The following is a 14049-nucleotide window of genomic DNA, read 5'->3' on the forward strand; positions in this document are numbered from 1 at the left end:
CTGAAATAAATAGAGGAACTTGTGAAATGTTGTCCCCTTTTGCTATTGTTGTTTGCACTTTACTTAGAATCCATAGCAGAGAAAGGGAGTCAGAGATATGTGGCTACTGATGGGGAGCAATGGGACTTAAGATAACGTTATTCCCTGATGACATACCAGTAATGCTGGCATACCAGAGGGAGGATCTCCCTAATTTCTGTGATTTAATGAATGATTTGAGCAAGTTGTTGGACTATAAGGTTAATATAAAAGAAACACAAGCACTACTTATCAATGTTGAGGGCATCCAGTAGCTGAGGACTCAGTATGCAGAAATGTGGGGGTTCTATAGAATAAAATATTTGCGTATATAGATAGGGAGACCATTTGATGAATCTAGAGAACTTTCATATGAAACTCAACTGTCCAAAATAGCACACCAGCTTGGAAGACGGAAATTGCTTAATCTGGAATATGATCAGTGGGTACATATTATACACTGGCATGTCGTTTCACAAATACTTTTCTTAGCTCAAGCATTCTGGTACCCATTAGAAAGAAAAGGGCTACCCCAACTTAATAAATTAATGGAAATACTTTTTTTTTTGGGTGGGGGTTATCTCCAAGAGTAGTCTGGAATAGGGTGACACTACCTACAGATCCAGTAAGAATGGTGGCCCCAAACTTGATTACGTATGGTCTAGCTACAACAGTGTAATTCTATTTGAAGTGTCAGGGCCATCAGTACTGAGCTAGGTGGGAAGATATAATTATGAAAAAAGGCATGGTAATAGAGGTTAGGCACATAATGGAAGTTTTTTGGGGGAATGAAGCAGGTCAAGTACATTCTAATTTGTTAAGACTATTAAAAAAGAGCTAAAAAAGACATTTACCAAGAAATTGCTGAAATTCTGGAAACATGATCTCCTACCAATTGAGACTACCAGGGGAGGAAAGTTATACATAGCAAACTGGGTGACACTGGAAGAGTAATAATACAGAAATTAAATATTGGAACCAACTGCTGTCACAAGGTAGAATAATTACATGGAATCAAGCCACAGAGAAGTACAAGCTTCAGAAAGGGCTAAGACTTATGTCTGAGGGTTTACCTAGGAGGATGAAACTTACAACATGGGGCACACCTCAGTAAAAAGACTGTCTGTTGATAATTAACAGAAACAAGGGAGGGTAGAAAAGGACCCAAGACTTGGATATCTCTGGCAATCTCCATATTAAAATTTCTGCATTAAGGGATACTGGCAAGGGAAAAGAAAGTATGTAAAAAGCAAATCAATTCACACATATCATCAAATGAAAGGATGAACATATTATCAATGCCCTGGGTGGCAATTAAAGCCAAGAGATTTAGAATAATTTGGTGGAAATACCAGCACTAATTGGTTTATACTTCTCGTACGCTAGATGGTATATTCCCCAGCATGAATACAAGTTGCTGGAGGTGTCACAGTGAGAAAAGTGATACCTGCAACCACATTTTTTGGAGCTGCAATTAGCTACAAGGGTTTAAACATGGTATACAGAAAATGATAGTAAAAGGGAAGGGGAGGAAGTCTTATAAAATTGGAATTGTAGACAATAAGGACAAATAGACAGAAGGAAAACAGGAATGGCAGTCTGACTAATTAATATATTGAAGAACCTAGATATCCCAGTAAGTGAGGAAAGACAAGACAGCAAGTAATGGAAATACCCATTAAAGATAATGTTTTATTATTGTGTACTTTATCATTATGGTCAAAGGTGTGTTGTTTGTACATTTCCCCCCATTCTTTCTCTCCTTAAAAAATATTTTTAATAGTAATCATATGTTATAAAGCATATGAATACCCCAGGAGAATCAGCATTGTTTCTGATGATGTTGGGATAAGCAAGGCTGTATAAATTAGAAATTCAATGATTGTGCAAAACCTGCTGGCCACCAACAGAGTTGGAATGGCACACTATGAATGTGGACTGCAAATACTGTCATAATCAGTTAAAGTCAATAAGATGACATGATACAAAAAGAAGGAAATAAAAAAAATAGCAGTAATTCACTCATGTCTGTGCGGGGTAATGCAGGATTTACCCACAGCAATCTGTGGATTATTATTGAAACACACACACATTTACATACATCTCTCTCTCTCTCTCTCTATATGTGTATATACATATATATATATATATATATATATATATATATATATATATATCTATACGCAAGTGTACACACCCCTGTTAAAATGCCAGGTTTTTGTCATATAAAAAATGAAACCACATTTCAAAACCTTTCCCACCTTTAATGTGACCTATAACCTGTGCAACTCAATTGAAAAGCAAATTTGTTAGGGGAAAAAAATATAAAATATGCAACCAGCTTATTGTACGTTTTTTATAAGTGTGCATACCCTTAAACTAATACTTTGTTGAAGCACCTTTTGATTTAATTACAGCATTCAGTCTTCTTGGGTAGGAGTCTATCAGCATGCCACATCTTGAGTTGGCAATATTTGCCCACTATTCCTTACAAAAGCACTCCAAATCTGTGAGATTGTGAGCGCATCTCTTGTGCACAGCCCTGTTTGGTTCACCCCACAGATTTTTTATTGGATTAAGGTCTGGGTTCATTTGTTGATTTGGATGTATGCTTAGGGTCACTGTCATGCTGAAAGGTGAAATTCATCTTCATCTTTCTAGCAGATGACTGAAGGTTTTTGGCCAAATGTGACTGGTATTTGGAACAGTTCATAATTCCCTCCACCTTGACTAAAGCCCCAGTTCCAGCTGAGGAAAAGCAACCCCAAAGCATGATACTGCCACCACCATGCTTCACCGTGGGGATGGTGTTCTTTTGGTGATGCGAAGTGTTGTTTTTGCGCCAAATGTACCTTATAGAACTGTGGCCAAAAAGTTAAACCTTTGTCTCATCAGACCATAACACATTTTCCCACATACTTTTGGTAGACAAAGTATTGTTTTGCAAATTTTAGCCAGGCCTGGATGTTTTTCTGTGTAACAAAAGGCTTCTGCCTTGCAACCCTAACCCATAGGCCAGACTTATGGAGAATACAGGAGATTGTCACATGTGGTACACAGCCAGTACTTGCCAGAAATTCCTGCAGCTCCTTCACTGTTGCTGTAGGTCTCTACAGCAGCCTCCCTGACCAGTTTTCGTCTTGTCTTTTCATCAATTTTGGAGGGATGTCCAGTTCTTTGCATCATCACTGTTGTCCCATATTTTCTCCACTTTTTGATGACTGTTTTTACTGTGTTTCATGGTATATCCTATGCTGTGGAAATATTTTTGTACCCTTCTCCTGACTGATACCTTTCAACAATGAGATCCCTTTCACGCTTTGTAAGCCCTCTGTGCACCATGGCTTTTGTTGTAGCTGGCAACTGAGCAAATGTCAGGAAAATCCTACTAGGACAGCTGAACTTTATTTGCGGTTAATCAGAGTCTCTTTAATTGATGGCAGGTGTGTACCCAAGAAAACTGAATGCTGTAATTAAATCAAAAGGTGCTTCAACAAACAATTAGTTTAAGGGTGTGCACACTTAAGCAACCAGCTTATTGTATGTTTTTTATTTTTTATATTTTTCTCCTAACAGATTTGTTTTTCACTTGAATTGTACAGGTTATAGGTCACATTAAAGGTGGGAAACGTTTTGAAATGATTTATTGTAGTCTCATTTTTTTATATCACAAAAACCTGGCATTTTAACAGGGGTGTGAATACTTTTTATATCCCCTGTACACACACATATATATATATATATATATATATATATATATAAGTATATATATATATATATATATATATAAGTATATATATATATATATATATATATATGTATTATACACACACACAGGCATACACATGCACACACACAATATATATACATTTTATATATATATATATATATATATATATATATATATATATATACACACACACACACACACACACACACACACACACACACATATATATATATATATATATATATATATATATATATATATATATATATAGACAGAGAGATATATATATGTCTACACACACGGGCATAACATTTCAATGAGATGTAGTAACGCCAAACACAGATGATCAAATGCAAATGGTCAATCCTCAAAAGATCTTAAAAAAAACTTCTTGCAGAAGGCATGGCCTCCCATAATCCCCACACCCCCTGCTATATATATATATATATATATATATATATATATATATATATATATATTTTTTTTTTTTTTCTGCACACACACACACACACACACATATATATATATATATATATATGTACACACACACACACACACATATAGATATAGATATATATATATATATATATATATATATATATACACACACACACACACACACACACACACACACACACACACACACACACACACACACACACACATATACATACACACCAATTCCAAGACTGCACTACAGTGGGAAAGGGGAAATGTTCAGCAATCTCGACATAAAAACTGGTAATCCTCAATCAGCTGCATCAGCTTTCCCATTCCTTGCTGAAATAATTTTTGACACAACATATGTATTTCAGATTTTATATTGAATAATCATTGAGTTTGAACAAAGCATACAACAAGCTCAACAGAAATTACTATTAATCGCCACTAGAATATCACACAAAATTAATCACAAATATAAACCAATATGTTACATTTGCAATTACAAAAAATAAAATAAAAACAGCTTTTTATGTGTGTGTGTGGGGGGGGCTTCAACCCTTCATCCCTGAACTTGGGACTCAGGGTATTTCTTTTTCAGGGGTGTGGGGCTAAGTCCAAGGTCGCATAAACTCGCAGAAAAAAGGGCAAAAACCCTTGAATTATGTAATGGTCAATAGAATGAACTTCAACAGTTACATAACTCGATAAACTGTTCCAGTGATTGAAAACATCACCATTTAACCACATGATAAAATGAATGGATCAACAACTCATATATCACTCATAAATAAACAGAGAGAGGGAGAGATAAAAATACTTAAAATCATCATATATCTACATTATGTATCTATACACACACAAAACCGCACATGTGTACACAATCATACATTGAAATGTCGAGACTCAGTTAGCAAAATTTTGAAGGACCACAAAAACTAAGAATGAAAATTACAGAGAACAGTGAATATCAAGCATCACTATTCTCTTTTAATTTTTTTTTTTTTTTTTTTTTTTTGCAGGGAGCAAACCCAACTGCAACCTCCACCCCACTGAACTTATATGCAAGATATTCATACCGGAGACAAAAGGGACTGTTCCAAGAAATGGCACTCTCAGACACAGCAGATGTAAATCCAGATTTTCAGTCATTCGGTCTTCACATCTTGGGACTCAGCAATCTTGATTCTTGATACAAGTTGCCCATAAGCATACACCCCCCACCAGCATGTATAAAAAATAGACAAATAATAGTATTTAGTAAGTTCTTGTCAGACATATAAAATGCAATCCATTGCAACCCTTCCACATTTCACACACATACACACACCCACACACATATAGCTGGCATGCCCCCCAACTGCAACCGTGTGATTAAATGATACAAATAAACACAAAAACAATAAGCATTTTGTCAGATGCATACAGTGCCAATGACTGCACCCCAAACACGCATGCAGATGTGTCTGCCAATTACACCAACCTTACTGCCTACGTACACCTGAGCTGTTTTAATCAACTGAATAAATAAGTAAATGCTATCAGAGACATATGGTGTAAGCCTCTGAACCCCTGCCGTCAGGCAGGTCCTCGGTCGGCCGAATTCCAAAGTCTAGGTCCGGCGTCGATTGTCGTCGCTTCTTCCCTGATGTCAGTGCGACAGGGGTATAAAAGAACCAGCCGACGCCATTTTCTTCAGTTTTTCTTGCCCCAGATGTCAGGTGCCCCCAGAAGGAATGCAATACATAAATTTATGTAATAATGAAATGCAATACAATCAAAAAACAGTAATTGCAAGCAAATACACCATAAAAGAATACCCCAATCAGGTTGTATGAGGAGGTGTTAGCCATTAGGCCTGTCCCAAGAGGGGAAGGAGGGAGGGAAACCTGGACTGCAGCTGTATTAGCACTCAAACTTCTACATTTATGGTAGGTACAAAACTGTACTATGTTCATCGTGCATACAGCTGCAGTCATAACAGATGGGTAGAATCCCAAAGCTAAAAAAGGGGTGGTAGGCACTAGGTGGAACTTGGAGGAGCTAGGATGCCCTGCAAGACTGCAGTGGCAAAGCCTGCTCTAGATTTGGAGTATAATGGTAGGTGATAGTGCTTGGAGAAAGTATGTACAGAACTCCAAGTGGCAGCTTCCAAAATATCTTTGGTAGGGACCCCCACACACACACACACACACACATGGTTTCTATCACTGCTTCTCGGAAGCCAGCTTGATGGTCAGGTTGTTTTCATATGCAGAGGGAGCCTGTCACATTCCCTCAAAAAAGAGAGTTACCCCTTCTATACAGACTTCATCTGACTGATTATGACCACAGTATTAGGGGCTGTGGCCACAACAATATCTTCATTTTTGTTGCTATAAGACATACACACTGCTTCCTCTCTAAGCAAAAAAACAGATAAGTGATCTTTCAAGAATGTTCATGTAAATCAGTGCATTCATCTGGTTGCTTTCATAATCCTAGGGACTTCACCCCACTGCATCATTGCATAGTAATGATCAGTTCAGTGTCCTTTGCTTTCACACACTGACTGACACCCCTACTTGAGCGATCACACCAATCTGCGATTCAAAGTGAAGGAAATAATGACTCCAGTAATGCATTTGAAGTTGCTGCCATTTACAGATATCGCCAGTCTTAAACACAATAATGATTTTATCATTTACAGAAAAATAAAAACTTTTTGGTAAGCAGTGTATATTACTACCACTGCACATAGATATATCTGATGGCCTGACAGTACTTAAGAGATATACTTGCATACATACCTTTCAACAATTTAAAATTATGCAAAATGTCTGGAGTTTTGCCTTGTATTTTTGTTCTGTTCCTCACAAATATATTGGGTTTTCTAGCAAATCAGTGAGGACTGACGTCACCCAATAAAGACAGAAGTTTCAGATGTTACATCCTTCAGAAAATGCATGATAATGCAAAATCTCTTGCTTTAGCACATTTATAAGTTTATCAGAGTGATATTTAAAATCTGTCCCTCCCATTATTGTTTTTGCTTTATTCAGAGTTCTTCCACTAAGAAGTATGCCTGCAATAGAAGAAAAAGGTCCCTGGAAATTGACAGTGTCTTCTCCTGGTTCAATAATTATATGTAGCTGCAAATAAAGTAAAAATAAATTAGGTAGTCACCATAACTCTGCATCTGTATGGTCTGTTTTTGTCCTTCCTCAATTAATGGGTCTCTGTACCTTTTATCTGTGAGGTTAGACTCCAAGGTCCATATCTCGAGCTCCTTCCCTTATCTATAGTCCTCGCTTCTCCTTAATCACCTCAGATTGGGTTTGCCCTCTATTTTGCTAACTAATATGTGTCAAAGGACACCCAACCATATAGCATAAAGACAGAAACGGAGGAGGAGGAGAGTGGAGCACATACAGCAATAATGGCAGGTAATATCTCTCAGTACATACTAAAAGAATGAAAATAGGAAGAGGACTGGAGGGCAGGAAATTCAGGAAGGATGAAGCCAATAAAGATGCAGAGTTATGTTGAGTACATAAAGGAAAGTTGTGTAAAATCTTACCATAAACCATAGATGTCCTTCTCTTCCATGTTGCAGTATTCTACTTGTGGGTTTACCCTTCTTCCTCTCCAGTTCACTCAGCCATGTTTTTCACCAATTTTCAGTCCCTCTTGGTGCTGACATCTAATGTCAGCAGGTACATGGGCCATAAAAGATTATGTCTGCATGCACCAGCCCTCAGAACAAAAGAAGCCCCAGTCAGAGCCAGTCCTGTGAGGGCATAGGCTGTCCAATGTCACCCAAGAGAGCAAATACAGTAATATAAGAGGGGAAGGTGGGAGAAAAGGAATACAGCAACATGGAAAAGAAGGACATCTATGGTTATGGTAAGATTTTACACAACTTTCCTATGTCCTTCTATTCCAATGTTGCAGTATTCTACTTGTGAGCGAGTGCCACAACTCATTGAGGTATTGGAGGTGTCCTTGTTGGAAGTTTCCAGGAATCCATGTAAGATAGCCCTGGCAAACCCCACCCTAGCTCTGGAGATATTGTCCACTTTGTAGTGTTTGGTGAAGGTGTGAACTGAGGACCAAGTGGCTGCCTCCAGTATAGAGTTAGTGTCTAGTCCTTTAAAGAAGGCTCCAGAAGAGGCCATGGCTCTGTGGAGTGGGCTTTGACATTGCCCTGCAAGGTCTTGGTGAAGGTAGCAGAAAAAGATGGCCAGGGAGATCCAGACCGAAATGGTTTGTTTGCTCACTGGTTTCCCCAAGGCCCTGGGGTGAAAGAAAGCAAACACCTGGTCAGACTTTCTAAAAGGTTGTTTTTTTGTAGATAAAACCTAAGTTGTCTGTGGACATCTAGGGAATGCAGCACTCTCTCACTATCTCCCTGTGGGTTAGGGAAGAAGGTAAGTAGGTGAATGGCCTGGTTCAAGGACAGGTCATTCACCACTTTGGGAATGGAAGGCGGGTTTGTCCCGAGCGGTACCCTGTCCAGGTGGAACATTAGGAAAGGTGGGATAGCTATAAGAGCTTGCAATTCAGAAACCCTTCTGGCAGAGATCAGAGCTACCAGCAAAACAGTTTTCCATGTGAAAAATGTTAAGGGGGCCTTGTACGCTGGCTCAAAAGGAGCTAGAGTGAGTTTCTCTAGAACAGAGTTAAGGTCCCAGGGAGGGGGAGATGGCTTTCCTGGGTGGTCTCATGTGCAATACACCCTTGAGGAAAAGTTTGGAGGGGAGTCTGGATGCAAAGGGGGATCCATGGGAAGGCAGGCAGAGACAGCAGACAAGCGTGCCTTCAGGGATGAGTAAGACACCCCTGTATGCATGAGCTCAGGCAGGTATGACAAGATGAGAGGCATATCGCTTTCCATTGGATCCAACTGTCTTTTGTGACACCAGATAGAAAACCTTTTCCATTTAGAGAGATAGGACATCCAAGTGTTAGGTTTCCTGGCCTCCTGCAGGACAGTGAGCACATCCTTCTTATATAGGTGTCTGAAGGGGATCAGAATCCTATCTGCCACACTGTGAGGTGTAGGGATTGCAACTGTGGGTGTATCCGAGTCTCCTTGTGCTGTGTGAGCAGGTCCACTGAGGGGAGGTAACTTGTGGTGATTGCCCTTGGATAGGTGAAGAAGGGGGAGCCAATGCTGTCTTCACCAGGAGGAAGTCACCAGCAAGATTTTCAGCAGGACCCTTTGAATCAGAGGGATGGGGGGGAATGCATACAGGAATTTCCCCTTCCATGCTATCAGAAGGCATCTGTTGCTAATGCTTTGGGGTCTGATGTCCTGGTACAGTAGCCAGGAAGTTGCCTGTTTATGGAAGAGGCAAAGAGGTCAATTTTTGGAATACCCCACTTGTGGACCAGATTCAAGAATACATCCCTTTGCAGCACCCATTCATGGTTGTTTGAAATGGTTCTGCTTAGGTGATCTGCCTGGGAGTTGTGTAGGGACGGAATGTAGGCTGCCTGGATGGAAATCCCCTGAGGGGTAGCTAGCTCCCACACACCTGCAGAGCTAGTCTGCATAAAAGGTAAGACTTGGTCCCCCTCCTCCCACTTGTTGAGATACCACAGAACTGTGATGCTGTTTGTGAATATTTTGAGAGGCCCTTGCTCTAGGTAAGATTGAAAGGCCTGTAGAGCAAGGAGGATGGCCCTCATTTCTCTGACGTTTATATGGTCTCTTGTGTGTCTGCCTGTCCACAAACCTTGTACTTTCCTTTCCCCTAGAATTGCTCCCCAGCCCAGATCTGAGGTATCTGAGTGCATAGTCTGGGAGGGAGAGGGAGTTTGCAGCAGGATGCCTTGGTTCTAGGTCACCTGAGAAAGCCACATTTCAGTTCCTGATGTAAACAGGGGAGCAGTGGAATTCTGAACTCCAGTGGGTGGGAGTGCTGGGTCCACACCGACTGGAGGTACCACTGCAATTTCCTCATGTGCACCCTTGCTAGGGGCAGCATGGGAATGGTAGCTGTCATGTAGCCTAACAGTCTCAGGAATTTTCTTGCAGTTAACTCCGTAGCTTGCAGGGCTATAAGAAGGTGGTGAGAAAGGGATACCACCTTTTCTGCTGGGAGGAAAGCCTTCATGAGGTCTGTCCTGATCCTGCAACCCAGGAAGCCAATGTCCTGTGTGGGACTGAGGTGAGATTGTGGGTAGTTTATCAGAAATCCCTGAGACTGCAGACATATCAGGAGGTCCTGGCAGTAGCTTAGAAGAGTTGCCTGGTCTTCTGCCTGGATTAGAAGATCGTCTAAGTATGGGAATATCTGAATACCTTTTGCCCTGCAATAGGCAATGATTGGAGACAGGCATTTAGTAAATATCCTGGGGGCATTAGAAAGTCCAAAGGGCAAGGCACAGAACTGAAAGTGAGATGAGCCTGCCATGAACCTGAGGTATTTTCTGAAGGTAGGATTTAGCTTTATGGGTATGTGAAAGTAGGCATCCTTAATGTCCAGGGTAGCCATGAAGCCCTGAGGAAGGATGGAGGGAAAAGGGTAGGGAGGGTGAGCATCCTAAATGTAGGAATTTGAAGGAAGGGATTGAGGCATGAGAGGTCTAAAATTGGCCTCCATGGTTCCTCCTTTCTGGGTACCAAAAATATTCTGGAGTAGAATCCCTTTTTTTCTTTCCTGTGGAGGTACTGGTTCTATGGTGCCTTGTAGCAGTAGGGTTTTCAGGACCTGATGGAGAAGGGGTAACTGGCTGGGAAGAAGCAGCGGGGATGCCCTGTTTTGTTGGGGGGGGGGTGATCCAGGACATGAAGTATCCGTTTTGAATTCTGGACAGTACCCACTTGTCTATGGTAATAACAGACCACGTAGGGAGACAGTGAGAGAGTCGGTGGATAGGGGAATGGTGGAAGGGGGTGGGGTTTTAGTATTGGCAGGTAGTCAAGCACTACCTGCCCTATCAGGAAAGGGAGGGGGTGGCTGGAGGGCTGAAAAGGTCTAGTCTGAGGAGGTTGCCTAATAGGGGTCTTCTAGACCTAAGTGGAGCTGTGGGCTGGAGGTTTTCCTGAGGAACTGTGTCTTGGCTGGGTAGTTCCTCTGGAACTTGAGAATGGGTGAAACTAGGGGGTGCTTTAAGTCCTGTAGCTCATTACCTTTCTGTTGCAAGGATTTAAACAGATCAGCCACTTTTGCACCAAACAGGGCAGAATTGTCCAGAGATGCGTCAAGAAGTTTGGCCCTGAAGTCATCGGGGACAGGCTGGAGTCACAGCCATGAGTACCTTCTGAGTACTGAAGCTGATGCAGTTGACCTGGTGGAGGCTTTAGCTGCATCATAACTGCATCTTAAAGAGTGTTTATTCACTTGAGAGATGCAGGCTATCAGGGAAGACAGAGAAGCTTTGGCTGCACAGTCAGAAATGTCATCTAGGTCCTTAGTGGCTATATCCAGCAGAGCTAAGGAGTATTTAGTCATGTGAGTCTGGTAGTTTGTGACCCTGAAAGAGAGGGTAGCTGAGGTATAAATTTTCTTTCATAGCCTCTCCATGGTCTTGCTGTCCTTATCAGCAGGAAGGATAGTAGTGGGTGGAAGGAGCTTGGAGGCCCTATCAGAAGAGATGGAGATAGTGGCCGGGTCAGCCAGAAGGCACTTAAAGAGAAATTGTTCTGTTTCAGGCACTTTATAGAGTCTGTCTGACCTACGAGTAGCTGTGGGCTGGGAATCTGGGCTGATGGATGCAGAGGCAAATGCATCCAGGAATGCAGGTCGAATGGGGGAGTACAGCAGAAGGACTAGGAGAGTCCATTTGGATCAGGTCATAAAACCTTTTTTGTACTTCAGTCATATCAGAGGACTGCCACTTGAAGTGGTCTTTCATCATATTAATTGATTCCTCAAAGGTTAAGTACTCAACAGGGGAGTCAGGATCGACAGAGCCCTCCTTAGGAGATCCATATCCCAGAGGGATGAGATCTGGGGGTAATAAGGTAGGGATTCCTCAGAGGAATCAGAAAAATCCTCTTCTTCAGCCTGATCTGCCCTCCTTTCAGTAATGTGAGGCCTAGGGCTAAGGAGGGGAGGAGCAGTGGCAGAGGCTTCAGCAGGAGGCCTAAGGGCAATGAAAACGTTAAACTCTGGCTGAAGGCCTGCCAGTCAGGCATGCTTTCAGGGGTTGGAGTGAGGTGTCTAGTTTTTTGCTTTTTCTTTAAAGGCCTAGTAGGCGTATGAGTGGAGATAGGCCTAGGGTCAGGCATCAGAATAGTGGAGGCAGCGTGCGAAGGGCCCAAAGTGAAGTCTGGCCCCCCCCTAGAGTCTAGAGAATGTGCCAGTAGTTCCTCTGTGGACGTGCCGTCTGCTCGAGATTGTGCGGCTTCCTCAGAGGTACCCACTTTATCTGCATCGGCGTATGCCGGATCCTTAGCCAAGCTGACATCTGCTACAGACTGAGGTATGGTTGACAGAGGCACAGCAGAAGAAGTAGGCCGCACAGACTTGGCCCTCTTAGGTGGTTCACCCGGGGTGTCGGACGTGGCCTCCATCCCTCATGCTAATTGCTTTAAGTGCTGATTCTCTAGATATAGATGTAAGGCCTGTAACCGGCGAAGTAAGGTCTTAGGAACAAACGAATGGCAAATTGTGCAGTTCTCGTGGTCGTGTTCCTTGCCTAAACAAAAGAGACACTGGTTGTGGGTGTCTTTGTGGGGAATCTGGCGACCACATTTGCACTTGCAGTTACCGAATGACATGAACAATCTATAAATAACAACACAGAGGACTGAAAGAATCCCTAAAGTACAGTTTTGTACCTACCATAAATGTAGATGTTCGAGTGCCATAAAGGTGACGTCTGCACACACCAGTTCTCAGAACCTTTCAGCCGCCAGTCGTACTCCCGGTGTTCCTGCTTTTCACAGACATCGGATTGAAAAAAAGCTTCAGTTAAGTACCCTGATGTTCATCGTGCATACAGCTGCAGTCATAACAGATGGGTTTTCCTGCCGTCAGGCGGGTCCTCGGTCGGCCGAATTCCAAAGTCTAGGTCCGGCGTCGGTTGTCGTCGCTTCTTCCCTGACGTCAGTGCGACAGGGGTATAAAAGAACCAGCCAACGCCATTCTCTTCAGTTTTTCTTGCCCCAGATGTCAGGTGCCCCCAGAAGGAAGGCAATACATAAATTTATGTAATAATGAAATGCAATATAATCAAAAAACAGTAGTTGCAAGCAAATACACCATAAGAGAATACCCCAATCAGGTTGTATGAGGAGGTGTTAGCCATTAGGCCTGTCCCAAGAGGGGAAGGAGGGAGGGAAACCTGGACTGCAGCTGTATTAGCACTCGAACATTTACATTTATGGTAGGTACAAAACTGTACTATGTTCATCGTGCATACAGCTGCAGTCATAACAGATGGGTAGAATCCCAAAGCTAAAAAAGGGGTGGTAGGCACTAGGTGGAACTTGGAGGAGCTAGGATGCCCTGCAAGACTGCAGTGGCAAAGCCTACTCTAGATTTGGAGTATAATGGTAGGTGATAGCGCTTGGAGAAAGTATGTACAGAACTCCAAGCGGCAGCTTCCAAAATATCTTTGGTAGGGACCCCCCTGAGGAAAGCTGAAGAGGTAGCTGTGGCCCTTGTGGAGTGAGATCTGATGCCTGCAGGTACAGTTTTACCATGAAAAGAGTAACAAAAGCATATGCAGTGGGATATCCATTTTGAGATTGTCTGTTTGGAAATAGGCTTCCCTTGAGCTCCTGTAGCATAGGACACAAAGAGTTGCTCTGATTTTCTGAAAGGCTTTGTTCTGTCCAAATAATAACGTAGCTGCCTGTGAATGTCCAAGGAATGTAGTAGTCTCTCCCCTTTGTTATGAGGATTAGGGTAAAAGGTAGGTAA

The 14049-nt window shown here is 42.1% G+C and overlaps 1 protein-coding gene across 5 annotated transcripts in view; it reads right to left on the reverse strand.

Moving 5' to 3' along the window:
* The window catches only part of LOC122816488 (UPF0488 protein C8orf33 homolog), a 483857-nt gene that overhangs the window by 148983 nt on the left and 320825 nt on the right, over positions 1-14049 (reverse strand). The gene's annotated exons all lie outside the window — the stretch shown is intronic.

The sequence above is a fragment of the Protopterus annectens genome, chromosome 12.part0 (genome assembly GCF_019279795.1).
Source record: "Protopterus annectens isolate FY-2018-M chromosome 12.part0, PAN1.0, whole genome shotgun sequence".
Lineage (NCBI taxonomy): Eukaryota > Metazoa > Chordata > Ceratodontiformes > Protopteridae > Protopterus > Protopterus annectens.